The following is a 22,250-nucleotide window of genomic DNA, read 5'->3' as shown; positions in this document are numbered from 1 at the left end:
TTTCATTTGTTTATTTATTAATGATCTTTATTGGAGGATAATTGCTTCACAATACTTAGTTTCTGCTGCACAACAAAGAGAACCAGCCATATGCATACATATATCCCCATATCCCCTCCTTCTTGCGTCTCCCTCCCACCCTCCCTATCCCACTCCTCTAGGTGGTCACAAAGCACCAAGCTGATCTCCCTGTGCTATGCAGCTGCTTCCCACTAGCTAACTATTTTACATTTGGTAGTGTATATATGTTGAGGCTACTCTCACTTCGTCCCAGCTTCACCATCCCACCCCACGTCATCAAGTCCATTTTCTATGTCTACCTCTTTATTCCTGCCCTGCAACTAGGTTCATCAGTACCACACTTTTTTTTTTTTAGATACCATATATATGTGTTAGCATATGATATTTGTTTTTCTCTTTCTGACTTACTTCACTCTGTATGACAGACTCTAGGTCCATCCACCTCATTACAAATAACTCAATTTCGTTTCTTTTTATGGCTGAGTAATATTCCATTGTATATATGTGCCACATCTTCTTTATCCATTCATCTGTTGATGGACACTTAGGTTGCTTCCATGTACTGGCTATTGTACATAGAGCTGCAATGAACATTGTGGTACGTGACTCTTTTTGAATTATGGTTTCTCAGGGTATATGCCCAGTAGTGGGATTTCTGGGTCATATTGTAGTTCTATATTTAGTTTTTTAAGGAAGCTCCATACTGTTTCCCATAGTGGCTGTATGAATTTACATTCTCACCAACAGTGCAGGAGTGTTCCCTTTTCTCCACACCCTCTCTAACATTTATTTTTTGTAGATTTTTTTGATGATGGCATTCTGACTGGTGTGAGGTAATACCTCATTGTAGTTTTGATTTGCATTTCTCTAATAATTAGTGATGTTGAGCATCTTTTCATGTGTCTCTTGGCCATCTGTATGTCTTCCTTGGTGAAATGTCTATTTAGGTCTTCTGCCCATTTTTTAACTGGATTGTTTATTTTTTGATATTGAGCTCCATGAGCTGTCTGTATATTTTGGAGATTGAACAAAAGACTGGTACTCAGAAAACTATAAAACACTGATGAAAGAAATCAAAGATGACACAAACAAATGGAGAAATATACCATGTCCTTGGACTGGAAGAATCAATATTGTGAAATGACTATACTACCCAAAGCAATGTACAGATTCAATGCAATCCCTATCAAACTACCAATGGCATTCTTCACAGAATTAGAACAAAAAAATGTACAATCGGTATGGAAAAACAAAAGACCCCGAATAGCCAAAGCAATCTTGAGAAAGAAAAATGGAGTTGGAGGAATCAGGCTCCCTGACTTCAAACTATACCACAAAGCTACAGTAATCAAGAGAGTATGGTACTTGCACAAAAACAGAAATATAGATCAATGATACAAGATAGAATGCCCACAGATAAACCAACGCACATATGGGCACCTAATTTATGACAAAGGAGGCAAGAACAGTACAATACAAAGGAGAAAAGACAGCCTCTTCAATAAGTGGTGCTGGGAAAACTGGACAGCTACATGTAAGAGAATGAAATTAGAACACTACCTAACATCATACACAAAAATAAGCTCCAAATGGATTAAAGACTTAAATGTAAGACCAGACATTAAAAGACTCTTAGAGAAAAACATAGGAAAAACACTCTTTGACATAAACCACAGCAAGATCTTTTTTGACCCACTTCCTAGAGTAATGGAAGTAAAAACAAAATTAAACAAATGGGACTTATTAAACTTAAAACTTTCACACAGCAAAGGAAACCATAGACAAGACAAAAAGACAACCCTCAGAATGGGAGAAAATATTTGTAAATGAAACAACAGACAAAGGATTAATCTCCAAAATATACAAGAGTACTTTAAGGATCCCTCTTTTAAAACAAAGCAGCTTAATTCCTTAATACATTGTATGTACATTTTTCATTTTAGAATAATTTTCAAATGTCAACAGACTAAACCAAATATATATATGGATTATTTGTACAAATATTTCACATTTTTAATAAAATAAAAATAAAAATGAGAGTTTTAATAAAATAAAATAAAATAAAAATGAGAGTTTTAATAAAAATAGAGTAGATAGGGCTTCCCTGGTGGTGCAGTGGTTGAGAGTCTGCCTGCCAATGCAGGGGACATGGGTTTGTGCCCTGGTCCGGGAAGATCCCACATGCCGCAGAGTGGCTGGGCCCATGAGCCATGGACACTGAGCCTGAGCGTCCAGAGCCTGTGCTCTGCAATGGGAGAGGCCACAACAGTGAGAAGCCTGTGTACAAAAAAAAAAAAAAAAAAAAAATAGAGTAGATAGAAGTGATCAGTGTGATAAAAGAATAGACAACCCTGACTAAAGTTAAGGAACTTCATTCTAAATGGCTTAACCTTTTAAAAACCATGCCCCACTGGCCTAAATGGATTTTACAGAACTTAACTTTCTGCAGTTGGCATTAGGAGCTCAAGCTCCTGCTATTTGTTTATCAACTGTAACACTTTACTATTAGATATGTCTTTGAACTGCATAGTACCATCATCCCTGTACCTTAAAAGTCACAAGTCAACTTCTGTATACAGGAAAATTCACCTCCCACTTAACCAGCTACCAGACTTAAACGATATATTGTAAGCAGCTTTTGGCATAAAAGAGCTCTCTGCAGGAGGCCCCTTTGCCTTGTTGCTAACCTTAACCAGGCACACCCATGCTCTACTCATCTCCTGCCCTAGCACACCTTTCAAATCTTTGATCACACAATAACTTGCCTAACTTGTTGGTTCTTTCAGTACATCAAAGAAGTAGAACTGAAGAGTAAGTAATTAACAGATGACCAGATCTCTTCCCTAGCTTCGCCTTCAGTAATGTCATGAACAAACTGGGTGAACAAGATAGCATCTAGGAGATGGATTAAAACAGATCTTGCTGCAACTTATATCAAAGAGTGTCCTGCCTATGTTTTCCTCTGAGAGTTATATAGTGTCCAGCCTTATATTTAGGTCTATAATCCATTTTTAGTTTATTTTTGTTTAGGGTGTTAGGGAGTGCTCTAACTTCATTTTTTTACATGTAGCTGTCCAGTTTTTCTGGCACCACTTATTGAAGAGGCTGTCTTTTCTCCATTGTATATTCTTACCTCCTTGGTCATAGATTAGGTGCCCATAGGTGTGTGGGCTTATCTCTAGGCTTTCTATCCTGTTTCATTGATCCATATTTCTGTTTTTGTGCCAGTACCATAATACTCTCTTGATTACTGTAGCTTTGTAGTATAGTCTGAAGTAAGGGAGACTGATTCCTCCAGCACTGTTTTTCTTTCTCAAGATTGCTTTGGATATTTGGGGTCTTTTGTGTTTCTATATATATTGTAAAATTTTTTGTTCTAATTCTGAAAAATGCCATTGGTAATTTGATAGGGATTGCACTGAATCTGTAGATTGCTTTGTGTAGTACAGTCATTTTCACAATGTTGATTCTTCCAATCCAAGAACTTGGTATATCTCTCCATCTGTTTGTGTCATCTTTGATTTCTTTCATCATTATCTTAGTGTTTTCTGAGTACACGTCTTTTGCCTCCTTAGCTAGGTTTATTCCTAGGTATTTCATTCTTTTTGATGCAATGGCAAATGGGATCATTGCATTAATTTCTCTTTCTGATCTTTCATTGCTAGTGTATAAGAATGCAAGAGATTTCTGTATATTAATTTTGTATCTCCCAACTTTACCAAATTCATTGATGAGCTCTAGTAGTTTTCTAGTAGCATCTTTAGGATTTTTCTATGTATAGTATCATGTCATCTGCAAACAGTAACAGTTTTACTCCTTCTTTTCCCATTTGGATTTCTTTTATTTCTTTTTCTTCTCTTATTGCCATGGCTAGGACTTCCAAAACTGTGAGTATTAAAAATAAAACCAAAAATAAACAAATGGGATCTAATTAAACCTAAAAGCTTTTTCACAGCAAAGAAAACCATAAACAAAACAAAAAGACAACCCTCAGAATGGGAGAAAATATTTGCAAGTGAAGCAACCAACAAGGGATTAATCTCCAAAATTTACAAACAGCTCATGCAGCTCAATATCAAAAAAAACAAACAAACAACTTAATCAAAAAATGGGTGGAAGGTCTAAATAGGCATATCTCCAAAGAAGACATACAGATGGCCAAAAAGCACATGAAAAGATTCTCAACATCACTAATCATAGAAATGCAAATCAAAATTACAATGAGGTAAAACCTCACACCAGCCATAACGGTCATGATCAAAAATCTACAAACAATAATTGCTGGAGTGGATACGGAGAAAATGGAACCCTCCTATACTGTAGGTGGGAATGTAAATTATTACACCCACTATGGAGAACAGTATGGAGGTTCCTTAAAAAACTAAAACTAGAGCTACCATATGATCCAGCAATCCCACTCCTGAGCATATACTTAAGAAAACCATAATTCTAAAAGGTACATGCACCCCAATGTATGTCCATTGCAGCACTATTTACAATATCCAGGACATGGAAGCAAGCTAAATGTCCATCAGCAGTGGAATGGATGAAGAAGATGTGGTACATATATACAATGGAATATTACTCAGCAATAAAAAAGAACAAATGCCATTTGCAACAACATGGATGGACCTAGAGATTGTCATACTGAATGAAGTAAGTCTGACACAGAAAGACAAACATCATATGATATCACTTATATGTAGAATCTAAAAACAATGGTACAAATAAACTTATTTACAGAACAGAAGTAGAGTCACAGATGTAAAAAACAAACTTATGGTTACCAGGGGATGGGGGGCTGGTAAATTGGGAGATTGGGATTGACACATGCACACTACTATATATAAAATAGATAACTAATAAGAACCTACTCTATCACACAGTGAACTCTACTCAGTACTCTGTAATGGCCTATATGGGAAAAGAATCTAAAATAAGAGTGGATATATATATATAACTGATTCATTTTGCTGAAATGAAACTAACACAACATTGTAAGTCAACTATATTCCAATAAAAAGTAAAACAAAACAAAACCAAAAAAATGAGAAAGTACAAACATGCAAAAAACTTTTTAATCCAGGTATTTCCCTGTAGTGCCCACTTAATATGTACATACAAAAACATATGTATTTTCTCTTTTCATTTGATACAATTTTGTGGGCATGCCGTATTTTCATGTCAGTAAATATATTCTCATATAATTTAAAATAAAAATAGTATCTACAGAAAAATCACAAGAAGTTGACAAGGCTGCACACAAGTCTGTACACAGTGGGGGATGGTTACAACTCTGACCCTCTATCTCAATGATTAACTGAGATTACTTCCCTTTTTCCATTTAAAAACTTTCTCATGGCAGAGCAGCATCTTCGGTGGTGGTTTTTGGGGGATGCTGAGTCCACCGTCTCCCCAGATTGTGAACATTCTGATTAAAGGCAACTTTCCTTTCTACCAACATTTGCAAGTACTGATTTTTTAAGCGGCCAGCAGATGGACCTGATTCGATAACAATGCTTTGGATGAGAAGTGCTCCAATGGGGTCAGCTTCTACCCAGATTCTTCATGCAGTCCTGGTCGAAAGGCTTATTAAGGGAGGGGAACCCCTCCTGTAAGAGAGTTTCATGGTGTGACTGACACCTCCAGAAGGAACTCATGATATATGTTTACTTGCTTAAAGGGAACCAGGCATAAATGTGGTAAGATTGGGAAAGCACCCATTTATTGTACAATTGTAGTTTCAGCTTTTCCCTTGAACTTCAAGAACTAATGCCTTGTCTCTATAATGCTTATATCAAGTCTTATGTTCTTGTAAACCTTCATTTCTAAATATCACAAAACTGTCTTATGTAATTCTTTTTAAAATAAAATAAAAAAAAATCATTCTCTGTACTTGAATTTATTTACATGATGAAGCTTCATTAAGCTTACCTTACATAGCTAGTATTCCTGATCAAACATTTGAAATTTGAAAAGATGAAGATTTTAGCCTTTCTCCCCCTTGGGGGCTTTTAATTTGGTAAATTGCTTACTGTTTCATTAGGTAAGCCATCTAATCAGATACCCATTGTAGCTATAGAAATTACTAAGTTTAATGATTCAGGAATCCCCCTGAAGAGAAAATAATAACTAAACCAAATAATCTAAATTGATTAGTTTTGCATGTTTCATAACAGCTCTTGGAACCATAATATTAAAACTGTCACTTCAGTATTATCTATTAATTCATTTCGTGTACATTCCAGTATCCAAAAGCTTCCACAAATGCAGTTTACCAGTTCATTCTTTTTAAAAAATTGCTTTTGTCTTTGTCCTTTGGGGACTTTTATCTTTGATAATGCAAAATCATTACGTAAATCTCGTAACAAAATCAAGAGTTATTTCCAATACGAGTGCTATCTCTTTGATTCTTGAATTATACACTGAAGCACTGTACACATTGTGCTGACTTTTGTCAGGTAGTCCACACAGGCCATCTCACAAGGAATAAAGAGGTTAAGCATTGCAAAATATACGTAAGGCAAAAAATATGTCCTTGAGGAGCTTATAATCCATGATTTAGAGAAGATAATGTATAAAATACTTTTTGAATAATATGTGGCAGGTCGTTGTGATTAAAATACAAAATATAATTTATACATTCAAAAGAATATTGTCATTCAAAGGGCTACTTTGGCACACTATCTATTAAGTCTGCTGACATTGCCACAGCATAACAATTTTGGAATGCTGTCATTTGGATTTGCTTTCAGAGAAAGTTACAAAAACATAAGAATACCTATCTCTTATTGACACACTTTTTAAAAAGCCCTGAAAATGTTATTAGCCAGTTTGATGGACAACTTTCACTAACTTTTGGTGTTTTAAGATTACATTCTCATCCTGAGAACATTAAAATTATATACATGCCCAAACATATGAGAGCCATTCCAATAAAGATGTTACCAATATAGGGTTACTTTAACAAAAATGTATGATTTTTTAAGGTGACAAATTTGAATACATTGATGACTTGTAGTGTATTTGTTTAATGCATATTTATAATATTTGCATTAAATGTACATATATTAAATGTACAATATGTGCATATTTATATGATACAGTGTTATGGGATATCAGATGAATGCAATTTAGATAGTAGAAGGAAGGGACAGGGCATTCCTGAGACAGAAAAAAAGAAAGAATAAAGAAAATAGTGGAAGGAACTAAATGATGGGTCCAACCACAGGGAAGAGACCAGTGAACACTTCAAAAATGAATGGAAAGTAATGGTGACACATTTGATAAAGAAGGCAAAAAGAAGAGAAAATATAAAACTGAAAGATTTCTAGTTTCTCATTATAGAATGAGAGGTGTTGACTTCAAAGGAAAGTGGTTGCTTTTGTATTTAGAAACATGGAATAACGTAATTTTAAATCTAGACAAGACCTTAGATATTATCTTGTTAGAACTGTCCTCCTTTTCAGAAAACAAATAGAGAAGGTATTTGACCAAAAGCACGAAGACCACCAAGAGAGCCAACACTTGATAATATTTCCTATTTGGAATAGGTGTGTGTCTTTCAGAGGAGAGAAGACATTCTAAAAGAGGGAGTGGTGATTTGAGGTAACCTAAAAAGTTGGATAGGAGAGGCTATATTCCTAGAGAGGTGAAGGTAGAAACTCAGAGCCTCATGACTTTCCGAGGGAAGGAGAATGAGTAACCAGTTGGAGAGAGACCAAGAACTGCCAAGTCTACTGGAGAAGAAGGTGTTGGTCAAGGGGTCAGAAAAGGAACTTTCTTATTTTAAATTTTTAAAAATAGTTTAAAAAGTTAAGAACATATACATACATTTAATAATAATAATATATAAAATAAAAATATTAAAAATAATAATTCTGTAATATGAATGAAATTGAATTTCTAATTTAAAAACTCTCAGTAGAGAAAACTCCAGGCCCAGATAGTTCCACTGATAGTTTCTATCAATGTTTACAAAGGAATTAACACCAGTTCTACACAACCTGTTTCAGAAAATATAAGAGAAAGGGGCACGTCTTTAATTCATGTTACGAAACTAGCATTACCCTGATATCAAAACCAGACAGACACGTTACGAAAAAGGAAAAATAAAGATGAATATCCTTCATGAATAGAGGTAAAAGTTCTTAAATATTAACAAGTATAATTCAGCAATATGTAATGTATAGTATATAATATTAATAATATAGTATGCAATAAGAATTATTTACCATAAACAAGAGAGGTTTATCATAGTTATGCAAGATTTCCACTGTCAAAGAACAGATCAATCAATGTAATCTACCATATTAATAGGCTAAAGAAGAAAAATCACGTGATCATATGAATCAGTGCAGCTAAAGCATTTGACAAAATCCAACACACATTTTTGACAAAAATCTCAATAAAATAGGCATAGAGGAGAATTTCTTCAACTTGATAAAGAACATCTACAAAACCCTACAGTTAACATGTACTTAACAGTGAAAGACTGTATATTTTCTACCTACAATCAAGAAGAAGGCAAGATGTTCATGTTACAAACTTGTTCAACATAATACTAGCAGATATGGCCAGGGCAATAACTTAAGAAAATTAAATAGAAGACATACAACTCAGAAAAAAAGAAATAAAACTATCCCTATTTGCAGATAGCATATTATCTACATAGGAAATCACAAAGAATGTAAAAAAAGGCTCCTAAGTTTTGGCTGTAACTTTAAAAATTCATATAGATATGAAAAGGACCCAGAATAGTCAAAGCAATCTTGAAAAAGAACAAAGTTGGAGGACTCACATTTCCAATTTTGAAACTTTTTACAAAGCGACAGTAATCAAGCCAGTGATAGAATAGATTTTAGGATGCAGAAATGAATGCTTACATTTACAATCAATTGATTTCCAACAAGGGTGTCAAGATAATTTAATGAGAAAAGAATAGTCTTTTCAACAAGTGGTGCAGGAACAACACAGTATACATATGCAAAACAATGAATTTGGACTCCTACCTCACATCATGTACAGAAATTAACTCAAAATGTATCAGATAAAACTATAAGTCATTTTAAGAAAGCATAGAAAGTGATCTTATTACCTTGGATTAGGCAATGATTTCATGGATAATACCAAGAGCATCACTGACAAATGAAAAAATGGATATATTGAAATATATTAAAATTTTAAAAATTGTGATTCAAAGGATACCATCAAGTAATTGAAAAGAAAACCCCCATGGGAGAAAATATTTGCAAATCATATGTCTGACAGGGGACTGGTACCCAAAATACATAAAGAACTCTTACAACTCAATGGTTAAAAAAATTAATAACCCAACTAAAAAATGGGCAAGAGCTTTGAATAGAAATTTCTTCAAAGAAGATATACAAATTGCTAATAAACACTTGCAAAGAGTCTTAACATCATTAGTTTTTAGGGAAAAGCAAATCAAAACCACAATGAAATAACACTGCACACCCACTAGCATAACTATAAAAAAAAAGATGTCAATAAGAAATATTGACAGGATGTGGATAAATTGGAACTCTTTTGTTTTTTTACATTATAGTTTATTATAAGATATTGAATATAGTTCCCTGTGCTATACAGTAGGTCCTTGTTGTTTATCTATTTTATATATAGTAGTGTATATCTGTCAATCCCAAACTCCTAATTTATCTCTCCTCCCACTTTCCCCTTTGGTAACCATAAGTTTGTTTTCTATATCTGTGTGTCCATTTCCACTTTGTAAATAAGTTCATTTGCATCATTTTTAGATTCCACATGTAAGTGATATCATATGATATTTGTCTTTGTCTGACTAACTTCACTAAGTATGATAATCTCTAGGTCCATCCATGTTGCTGCAAATGGCATTATTTCATTCTTTTTTATGGCTGAGTAATATCCCATTGTAGCTACGTACCACATCTTCTTTCCCCATTCATCTGTCAATGAACTTTTAGGTTGCTTCCACGTCTTGGCTATTGTAAATAGTGCTGCAATGAATATTGTGGGGCATGTATTTTTTCAAATTATAGTTTTCTCTGGATATATGTCCAAGAGTGGGATTGCAGGATCATATGACAACTCTAATTTTCATTTTTAAAGGAACCTCCAGGCTGTTCTCCATAGTGGCTGTACCAATTTATATTTCCACCAACAGTGTAGGTGAGTTCCCTTTTCTCCACACCCTCTCTAGCTTTTATTATTTGTAGACTTTCTAATAATGGCCATTCTGACTGCTGTGAAGTGGTACCTCATTGTAGTTTTGATTTGTGTTTCTCTAATAGCTAGCAATGTTGAGCAAGTTTTCATGTGCCTATGAGAAATTGGAACTCTTTAACATTGTTGGTGGGAATGTAAAATGGTGGAGCCACTTAGGAAAGTAGTTTGGCCGTCCTTCAAAAAGTGAAACATAGACTCAGCAACTTCACTACTAAATATATACCCTAGAGAATCTAAAACATACACCCACACAAAAATTTGTACACAATATTTATAGTAGTATTATTCATGAGAGTCAAATGTGGAAACAACCCAAAGGTCCAACAAGTAATGGATGGATAGACAAATGTGGTATGTCCATATAAAGGAATATTATTTGGTCATGAAAATAAGTGAAGTATTGATACAAGGTAAAATGTGGATGAACCATGAAATAACAGGCCACATATTATACAATTCCTTTCATATTAAATGTCTAGAAGAGGCAAATCAATAGAGGCAGAGAGTAGTTTAGTGGATGCTAGGACTGGGGTAGTGGAAGACGTGGGTGACTGCTGACTGAAATGAGGTTTCATCTTGGGGTGATGAAAATGTTCTGGAATTACACAGTGGTGAGGGTTGTACAACTTTGTGAACATACTAAAAACCATTAAAATGGACAAGATAAAAGGATGAACTTTATGACATGTTGATTATATCACAAAACTTTCATTAAAATAATAATGAACTCAGTCATATAATGTTTTTAAAAATTGTCAAATTAAAAAATTTTACCTAAAATCATATATTAGTGAAAAGACTAACGTGAACTGCCTGGATGTGATACCCCTCCACATCTCATTCCTCCACAGTAGAGAGAAGACATAGGTTGTTGAATTATATAACTGAAAGCTTTGAATTAGAAACATTAAAGAATACAAAGGTCTATTTAGATTAATCAAATATTTAGTTTTTAATACTTTATGTTAAAGTAAAAGTATTATGAATTTGGAACACTTCTTTTTTATGAATGATTTTCAAATTAACAGTAAGCTAATCAAAAAATCCTGCACAATTAAGTATTCTATCTTTTTAAGATCAATGGGAATCTGGTAGGTCAAAAGGTATCGTTATTTCAAAATTTCAGTTAAGAAGTTTGTGTGTCTCTTTTTGGTAAGGACAAAGTGTTATGAAAGCTAAGTAATATATCAACAATGAAAAGATGCTATACAAAATGTATACATCTTTTCCAAATTGGACAAAGTATTGTTGCCTCATTAAAAAGTCTGTGCTGAGGTGATTCTATTTCTCATGATGATAATAATATTGATAGATTATAATAACCAAAACAGCCTATTGCATTGTTCTTGATCTTTGTGCTGTTGGTAACTGGTATTATTGTCCATCATGTGAAAACAGGAGGAGAGAAGTGACTACAATTATTGAGCTGGGTCTATAGCTTGTTTTGTTACCAGAGGCCTCCTGTTTGGAGGTCAGGAGAGACACCTGCACCTCCATCTTTACTGGCCTAGGCTACATAACTAGGCTTGGGCTTTGTTTACACTTTCTAGTGTTGAAGTTCTCCCTGGACAGCGAGATCTGCTCCTCACACCTTGCTTAATTATCACAAGGTTGCTGTGAGAGGGTGGACCCTTTGTAGGGACTGGTTTCTTGCTTGCCACTTCCAATGGATGATCCACCTGCTGAGATATTGACCCTGGTAAAACATGGATGAACCTTGAAAGCATAATGCTAAGTGACAGAAGCCAAGCACCCAAGACCAAAGAGTATAGAGTTTTGTTCATATGAATGTCTTTAAAAGGCAAATCTACAGAGAGAGAAAGCAGATTAGTGCTTTAGGGCTGTTGGGATGGGGTTACAGTGTGGAGATTATGGATAAAGGATAAGGAATTTCTTTTTGAAATGATGAAAATGTTTTAAAATTGATAGTGGAAATGGTTCCACATGTCTATGAATTTATTAAAACCACTGAATTGTGTGCTTTAAGTGGGTGAATTGTGTGATAGGTGAATTATATCTCAATAAAGCTAAAATACAAAAAAAAAAAAAAAAACCAAGAACACGCAAACATAGGAAAACATTGAACTCTATAGGAACCAAGTCTGAATTTGCAACACTCCTGAATGGGATTCCTGGTGACCCCTTGCACTCTTGTTTTTCCCTCTCCATGCGCCCATCCACACACACAGACAGACAGACAGACACACACACACACAGACTGAGCGGGCTCATTTTCTCTGATCTTCCTTATCCTGTATGGTCCCTATTTTCTTCCTTTCCTCCTGGTCCACTATCCTGGGGAATCGCTGCACACCTGGCAGCTGAGTCTTTTAAGGGCTCCTTCGTTTGAGATGTTGTCCACAGTCTCCCCAGTGCTCCTCAGGAATTGTAGCGTGTGTTTGCATAATACCTAGTCAAGTTGAAGCCTGTAATAGCTGAGACTATTTTACTTCATGCAGAAGTAGGGGTCAGCTGGGCTTTGATGTGTTTGCTCCATTCAGAGATGTGGAGAAGGGTGTCTACTCCAGCTGCAAAGGTCATGATGAGGGAAGGCCCATGGTGGTTTTCCAGAAGAGCAAGTCACCTTTTGCTAAAATGGGGGGTAGAATAGCTGGGCACTAGAAAAGAGGTAGGGACAGGAGTGTTGAGGGGCTTGTATCCCATGCTTAGAATTGTGCGGAGAGGATCACCCTTAGGCAGTGGGGAATTGCCAAGTGTTTGATATATGAGTCAAATCCAAGAAGAATTTTTGTCTCTATAATCTTGTTGCTCCATGATGGTTTCTAACTCTATTCAGAATTTGTAGCATATGGTCACACAAAACTAATTTTCTGGAGGGATTGGTTCAAGATGTCAGAGTACAAGGACATGTGCTCACTCCCTCTTGTGAGAGCATCGGAATCACAACTAACTGCTGAACAATCATCAACAGGAAGACATTGGAACTCACCGAAAAAGATACCCCACATCCAAAGACAAAGGAGAAGCCACAGTGAGATTGTAGGAGGGGGGAAATCAGAATAAAATCAAATCCCATAACTGCTGGGTGGGTGACTCACAAACTGGAGAACACTTATAGCACAGAAGTCCACCCACTGGAGTGAAGGTTCTGAGACCCATGTCAGGCTTCCCAACCTGGGGGTCCGGCAATGTGAGGAGGAATTCATAAAGAATCAGACTTTGAAGGCTAGCAGGATTTGATTGCAGGACTTTGACAGGACTGGGGGAAACAGAGACTCCACTCTTGGAGGACACACACAAAGTAGTTTGCACATTGGGACCCAGGGGAAGGAGCAGTGACCCCATAGGAGACTGAACCAGACCTACCTGCTAGTGTTGGAGGGTCTCCTGCAGAGGCGGTGGGTGGCTGTGGCTTACCATGAGGACAAGGACACTGGCAGCAGAAGTATTGGGAAGTACTCCTTGGTGTGAGCCCTCCCAGAGTCCGCCATTATCCCACCAAAGAGCTGGGTAGGCTCCACCTCAGGCCAAACAACCAACAGGAAGGGAACACAGCCCCACCCATCAGCAGACAAGCAGATTAAAGTTTACTGAGCTCTGCCCACCAGAGCAACAGCCAGCTCTACCCACCACCAGTCCCTCCCATCAGGAAACATGCAAAAGCCTCTTAGATAGCCTCACCCACCAGAGGGCAGACAGCAGAAGCAAGAAGAACTACAATCCTGCAGCCTGTGGAACAAAAACCACATTCACAGAAAGATAGACAAGATGAAAAGTCAGAGAGCTTTGTAGCAGATGAAGGAACAAAATAAAACCCCAGAAAAACAACTAAAAGAAGTGGAGATAGGCAACCTTCCAGAAAAAGAATTCAGAATAATGATAGTGAAGATGATACAGGACCTCGGAAAAAGAATGGAGGCAAAGATTGAGAAGATGCAAGAAATGTTTAAGAAAAACCTAGAAGAATTAAAGAAAAAACAAACACCTAGAAGAATTTAAAATCAAACAAACATAGATGAACAAATACAATAACTGAAATGAAAAATACACTAAAAGGAATCAACAGCAGAATAACTGAGGCAGAAGAATGGATAAGGGACCTGGAAGACAGAAAGGTGGAATTCACTGCTGTGGAACAGAATAGAGAAAAAAGAATGAAAGAAATGAAAACAGCCTAAGAAACTTCTGGGATGACATTAAATGCAACAACATTTGCATTATAGGGGTCTCAGAAGGAGAAGAGAGAGAGAAAGGACCCAGGAAAATATTTGAAGAGATTATAGTCAAAAACTTCCCTAACATGGGAAAGGAAATAGCCACCCAAATACAGAAAACACAGAGAGTCCCAGGCAGGATAAACCCAAGGAGAAACATGCCAAGACATGGTAATCAAATTGACAAAAATTAAAGACAAAGAAAAAGTATTGAAAGCACCAAGGGAAAAATGACAAATAATATACAAGGGAACTCCCATAAGGTTAAGAGCTGATTTCTCAGCAGAAATTCTACAAGCCAGAAGAGAGGGGCATGATATATTTAAAGTGATGAAAGGAAAGAACCAACAACCAAGATTACTCTACCTAACAAGGATCTTATTCAGATTCGACAGAAAAATCAAAAGCTTTAGAGACAAGCAAAAGCTAAGAGAATTCAGCACCACCAAACCAGCTCTACAACAAAACCTAAAGGAACTTCTCTAAGTGGGAAACACAAGAGAAGAAAAGGATCTACAAAAACAAACCCAATTAACAATTAAGAAAATGGTAATAGGAACATACATATTGATAATTACCTTAAACATGAATGGATTAAATGCTCCAACCAAAAGACACAGGCTCACAGAATGGACACAAAAACAGGACCCATATATATTTTGTCTACAAGAGACCAACTTCAGACATAGGGACACATACAGACTGAAAGTGAGGGGATAGAAAAAGATATTCCATGCAAATGGAAATCAAAAGAGAGCTGGAGTAGCAATAGTCATATCAGATAAAATAGACTTTAAAATAAAGAATGTTTACAAGAGACAAGGAAGGACACTACATAATGACCAAGGGATCATTCCAAGAAGAAGGTATAAGAATTATAAATATATATGCACCCAACATAGGAGCAACTCAATACATAAGGCAACTGCTAACAGCTATAAAAGAGGAAATCGACAGTAACACAATAATAGTGGGGGACTCTAACACCTCACTTACACCAATGGACAGATCATCCAAACAAAATTAATAAGGAAGCACAAGCTTTAAATGACACCATAGACCATATAGATTTAATTGATATTTATAGGACATTCCATGAAAAAACAGCATATTACACTTTCTTCTCAAGTGCACATGGAACATTCTCCAGGATAGATCAATCTTGGGTCACAAATCAAGCCTCAGTAAATTTAGGCCAATTGAAATCATATCAAGCATCTTTTCTGACCACAACGCTGTGAGATTAGAAATCAATTACAGGGAGAAAACGTAAAAAACACAAACACATGGAGGCTAAACAATACGTTACTAAATAACAAAGAGATCACTGAAGAAATCAAAGAGGACATCATATAATACCTAGAGACAAATGATAATGAAAACACAATGATCCAAAACCTATGGGATGTAGCAAAAGCAGTTCTAAGAGGGAAGTTTATAACAATATAAACCTACCTCAAGAAATCACAAAAATCTAAATAATCACCCTTACACCTAATGGGACTAGAGAAAGAAGAACAAACAAAACCCAAAATTAGTAGAAGAAAGAAATCATAAACATCAGAGCAGAAATAAATGAGATAGAAACAAAGAAATCAATAGCAAAGATCAATAAAACTAAAAGCTGGTTCTTTAAGAGGATAAAGAAAATTGATAAACCATTAGCCAGACTCATCAAGAAAAAGAGGGAGAGGACTCAAATCAATAAAATTAGAAATGAAAAAGGAGAAGTTACAACAGATACCACAGAAATACAAAGCATCCTAAGAGACTACTACAAGCAACTCTATACCAATAAAATGGACAACGTGGAAGAAATGGACAAATTCTTAGAAAGGTATAACCTTCCAAGACTAAACCAGGAAGGAATAGAAAATATGAATAGACCAATCACAAGTAATGAAATTGAAACTGTGATTAAAAATCTTCCAACAGACAAAAGTCCAGGACAAGAAGCTTTCACAGGTGAATTCTATCAAACATTTAGAGAAGAGCTAAAATTGCAGAGGAAGGAACACTCCCAAACTCATGTTATTAGGCCACCATCACCCTGATACCAAAACCAAAGATACTAAAAAAAAGAAAATTACAGACCAATATCACTGATGAATATAGATGCAAAAATCCTCAACAAAATACTAGCAAACAGAATCCAACAACACATTAAAAGAATCATACACCATGATCAAGTGGGATTTATCCCAGGGATGCAAGGATTCCTCCATATACGCAAATCAATCAATGTGATACACCATATTAACAAATTGAAGAAGAAAAACCATATGATCATCTCAATAGATGCAGAAAAAGCTTTTGACAAAATTCAACACCCATTTATGATAAAAGCTCTCTAGAAAGTGGGCATAGAGGGAACCTACCTCAACATAATAAAGTCCATATACAACAAACCCACAGTAAACATCATTCTCAATGGTGAAAATGTGAAAGCATTTCCTCTAAGATCAGGAACAAGACAAGGATGCTCACTCTTGCCACTATTATTCAACATAGTTTTGGAAGCCTTAGCGACAGCAATCAGAGAACAGAAAGAAATAAAAGGAATACAAATTTGAAAAGAAGAAGTAAAACCGTCACTGTTTGCAGCTGACGTTATACTATACATAAAGAATCCTAAGACGCCACCAGAAAACTACTAGAGCTAATCAATGAATTTTGTAAAGGTGCAGTATAGAAAATTAATTGCACAGAAATCTCTTGCATTCCTATGCACTAATGATGAAAAATCTGAAAGAGAAATTAAGGAAACACTCCCATTTACCATTGCAACAAAAAGAATAAAATATCTAGGAATAAACCTACCTAAAGAGACAAAAGACCTGTATGTAGAAAACTATAAGACAGTGATGAAAGAGATTAAATATGGTACAAACAGATAGAGAGATATACCATGTTCTTGGATTGAAAGAATCAATATTGTGAAAATGACTATTCTAACCAAAGCAATCTACAGATTCAGTGAAATCCCTATCAAATTACCAGTAGCATTTTTTACAGAACTAGAAAAAAAAAATCTTAAAATTTGTATGGAGACACAAAAGATCCCGAATACCCAAAGCAGTATTGAGAAAGAAAATGGAGTTGGAGGAAATAATATGGATAACATGGATAACTAATAAGAACCTGCTGTATAAAAAAATAAATAAAATAAGTTTCAAAAAATCCCACCTAATTTTATTCCTTTGAAATGATCATTTTATGTTTTTAAACCATCATTAATTTCATTTTTTATAAGTCTAAAGTTTATCATGAGTCACATTCATTAGCATCATTTTTATTATGTGTTTCCTGTTAAATGTTAACTAGGGTTTTATGTGTCCAGCTAAAACTTTTATTGCACACCTTAGATTTCATGCTAGACATTTTGTAGCCATGACTGAGCAACCTGAATGTTGCAAAATTTTTGGCATGAAGGTTGCATAATTTAGAAATAAACAGCTTCTTTAAAAATGAAAAAGATTCTAAAAAAATGAAAAAGATTGACAATCTATAACAAAATGTCTAAGTAAAACTAATATAAAACTCTTAGGGATCACATTGATCAGATTGTCAGATTGATTAATTGGCAAATCATGGCCACCCAAGCAAGGTGTCTTTTAGTCATGGGCTTCCTGTTATATTTCTCCTGACACTATTTTAGTAAGATTCTGACAGGATCCAGAGAATCAATTTTGATCACTGTCACTCTATTTTCTCTTCAGTCCATTGAGGTAATTATTAACTTAGCTATGCTAATTATCATCAATTTACAAGCAGCCTCTAGAACATTCTCAACTGGAAACCATCTCTACCTCCCCTTAAGTCCCAGATGTTTCAGTTGTCACTCAATATACCTTATAATTCCAACTTTGTGTCTAGTACACCTCACATATACACCTTATATCTTTAATTGTTGAGAAGCTACTTGAAATCCAGAACACTGTGGTTTGTTCCACCCCCCATTGGGCATAGTAGAGCACCAGTAAAGTGCAGCAAAGGGTGTCTTTGAATGAATGAATGAAGAAACATCATTGCTGTATTTTCTTCATTATCTCTTTTTATGCTCTTTTATTGCAACCTTGGCTAAAACTCTTTCTTTAAGCCATGCATTGAGATTCCTTTAGACATTAATATCAACTACCATATTTCAATGTAAATATTAAATATAGACTGGGAGAAAGCCTGTATTAAGAGGGTAAAAGGTAGACAGTGTGTAAAAGACCCTCAAGGGGTCTCTCTCTCTCTCGCTCTCTCTCTCTCTATCTATCTAAAATCAGTTTTCAAAAGCCAAAAGATAAGAAATTGGAACTTGTCACAGATATATTTTATGCATCTTTGTTGCTAATTAAAAATGAAACTTAAAGAAATTTTTACAGAAAGATTAGAAATCTATCTATTTGAAATAACAAATCTGGGCTTGTCCACAAAAAAAAAAGTCCTTTTATGCTACTTTAAACTGACAACAGATGGCTTCCTTTAAGTTAAGGTCACAGATTAAACTTACTATGTGGTCTTTCTCCAATCAAAATGATGGTTTTGGCTGAGAATTTAAGCAACTATTTACTTAACCGCTTTAAGCTTTTGAAATTCTCAGTTTCTATATAAAATGTATGGCTTGTGATCTATCCATACATATATCCCCTGGATATATATAGGGGTTGTAATTATTTTAGTGCCTCATTTTCAAGTGACATGAAGAAGGAATTTGGTGGCAAGGTTTGGAATTCTTTTTCTGTAAATTAACACATAACACATTCCAAAACAAAATATCTGATATGCCCATAATTGGTAATGAATTTGGGATATACAATATAATTGCTACATTTATATGCTGCCCAACAGAAGGAAGCAACTTCTAGACCTCTCCAATCTTTATCAAGATTTAGTAAGTAACTTGGTTTCCCCGAGGGTTTCTTGGCAGGTAACCAACCTTGGCTGATGGGAAAAGGTTACCTTGAAATGCTGCGGATTTCTTTCATAATTTACATTAGCCAAGGACAAGTAATTGTTGAAGATATAAAAGACAACTCAGTGAAGAAAAGTACTATCGTAAGGAAAGAAGACTCTTGGACCACAGCAATTCTGGGAAATATGAAACTTGAGCAGGTTAGGCAGGATGAACCCAAGTATTTGAGGATCTGAGATCTGAAATAAAAATGCAAGAGAAAGGATACACACTTTTTGAATGGTTAATCATAAAAATAAAAAATAAAAGTAGCCAGACGTGGCTAAGTTTGAAGTCATTGCTGGAGATAAGGTAATGTCGTCTTTTGGGGGGGTTAAAATCTGTGGCACAATATCGTAACACTTGGAGAAGGTAGTAGTATTTTGGTGCTGCTAAGATAAAGGGAGGATATTGCCCAAGAGGAAACAGTTTTCAGAATTTAATTTTGATGAGTATATTGTGTCATTGTAAACTTGCTGATGGTTGTACCTTGGTATGTTTATGCAAAAGAAAAATGATTGACTCAGAGAAATTAATGGCATTTCTCCCAATATAGGAATTTTACAATAATTTCTAAAATGGCTTCCCATTTTGCATCAAAGTAAAATTCAGTTTTTACTTCAGGTGAACAACTCAGCATGATTTGCCTCTGCTCAGCCTACAAGCTTCCTGCCCTTATCTCCTGAGCGCTCCCCTTTCTTCTGCCATTGCCTTGGCTATACTGGGTTCCTCTGCTATTCCTAGGACATGCCAAGCACCCTCCCTCCTCAGAGATTTTGCACCTGCTCTGCCCTTCTGCCAGACCCAGTCTTTTTTTTCTACCCACAGTTTTTGCATGGCCAGCTCCTTTATTGCCTTCTTGTCTATGTTCAAATGTCGCTTTATCCATGTGTCCTCCCTGATATCACTATGTAAACTAGCACCCTCCTTATCAATTTCTATCCACTCTACCTTGCTTCATTTTTATGGCATTTAAGGTCCCCAACACTTATTTGCTTCCTTCTGTCTCCCCCACAAGGATGAGTGCATGGACTTGGATTCATCACTGTATTTCCAGTTCCTGGAACTGCTTGGCATACTGTATGTCCTCAAGAAAAGATGTGTCAAGTGAATGAATGACAAATGAGAATATATATTGATCCTTTACAACCTAAAGTTTTAGAACTCCCTTAAAATAACTTATAAATGAGGAAACTTGCCTGGTTAGCCATGAGAACTTATAGAGGGCAGTAGCGGGGCCATGTTTGTCCGCTCACCTCTATATCTGACACTGTGGGAAAAGATGCAGAAAGGACCAGCAAGGGCAGACAGTTAAAAACAAAGGATCAGTGAATAGTTGGAAGCAGCAGTGACAAAGATAACCCCAAAGAGCAAGCAATCCCCAACCTTTAAAGTGGTAGGTAGATAAACACACACACACACACACACACACACACACACACACACTGCAAATCTTCCCCTCTTAAGGAAGAAGGCTCCTAGTAGGGAGAAAGACCACGCCTCTTCTTCAAGTTGTTGCAAATCCAGGCTGGGAATGTTTAGTTGGAACGTACGGGGCAGTCAGGGAGACACAATACCTGTTTATTTACTGGGAATTATCTGCAGAGTAAAATATATATGCTCTTTGATTTACTGCCATGACACAACTCTAGTTTTCTTACAACTTTTAATTTAGGAGGATTTCCATATATTCTATCATTGTGAGATAACCAGAGAAATAGATTCTCTGTTCAACTAATGTTGGAAAACGCTGGGTTAAGCAAAGTTAAACAGGTTTCTGTATGAGAGGACTCCTCAGGGAAAACCAGGCATCTGGATTAGGCAGCTGTAATCAAAGAAGAGTAAAGGGCTGCTCACTACTCATCCCGACAAGGATTAAGTCGTAACTCAGTGCAGTCATGACCAACAGTGCACTCAGAAAGGAAATAAAGACAGTAACATGATGCTCTGTGCTGTGGACAAGCAGGCTCCTTAGGTCTTTAATGAACTCACATCTTTGCATCTTCCCATACATAGAAAGTCACTAAAGTCATTACCCTGAGATATCTGTTCCTTGTGACTAGCAGTAATCTTTTACTGATTTGTATGTTTTTTTTTTATTTTTAATTCATTTTTGGCTGCATTGGGTCTTTGTTGCTGCGTGCAGGGTTTCTCTAGTTGCAGCGAGTGGGAGCTACTCTTCATCGCAGTGCATGGGCTTCTCAATGTGGTGACTTCTCTTGTTGTGGAGCACGGGCTCTAGGTGCCCAGGCTTCAGTAGTTGTGGCATGTGCGGGCTCTAGAGCACAGGCTCAGTAGTTGCGGCTCACGGGCTTAGTTTCTTCACAGCATGTGGGATCTTCCCGGACCAGAGCTCCAACCCGTGTCCCCTGCATTGGCAGGTGGGTGTTTGACTGCATGTATCCCCAGCCAAAATCATATATAAACAAGTGTTCCCCCTATGTCTTCAGAGCATTTCCCCCACAGCGACTGAGATTCTGTCTCCCAGACTCTAGTCCTCAGCAAGGTCCCTAAATGAAGCCTAAACTCACAACACTTACACCAGGGGTCCCCAACCCCTGGGCTGCAAACCAGTACCAGTCCACAGCCTGTTAGGAACCGGGCCTCAAAGCAGGAGGTGAGCAGTGGATGAGTGAGTGAAGCTTCATCTGCCACTCCCCATGGCTTGCATCACCAACTGAACCACTCCCCCACCCTCCACCCTGTCCATGGAAAAGTTGTCTTCCAGGAAACCGGTCCCTGGTGCCAAAAAGTTGGGGGATCACTGCCTTACACTGTGCATTTTCCTTTCAGTCTACTTAGCCAAGTCTTTCAGTCTTTCCTTTCAATGTTTGCAAAGTCTGTAGGTAAAAAATTAGAAGGTCATCTTTCTATAACCGGTACAC

This window comes from Neophocaena asiaeorientalis, unplaced genomic scaffold (assembly GCF_003031525.2).
Source record: "Neophocaena asiaeorientalis asiaeorientalis breed wild unplaced genomic scaffold, Neophocaena_asiaeorientalis_V1.1 scaffold450, whole genome shotgun sequence".
Lineage (NCBI taxonomy): Eukaryota > Metazoa > Chordata > Mammalia > Artiodactyla > Phocoenidae > Neophocaena > Neophocaena asiaeorientalis.
Note: the sequence above shows the minus strand (reverse complement) of the source record.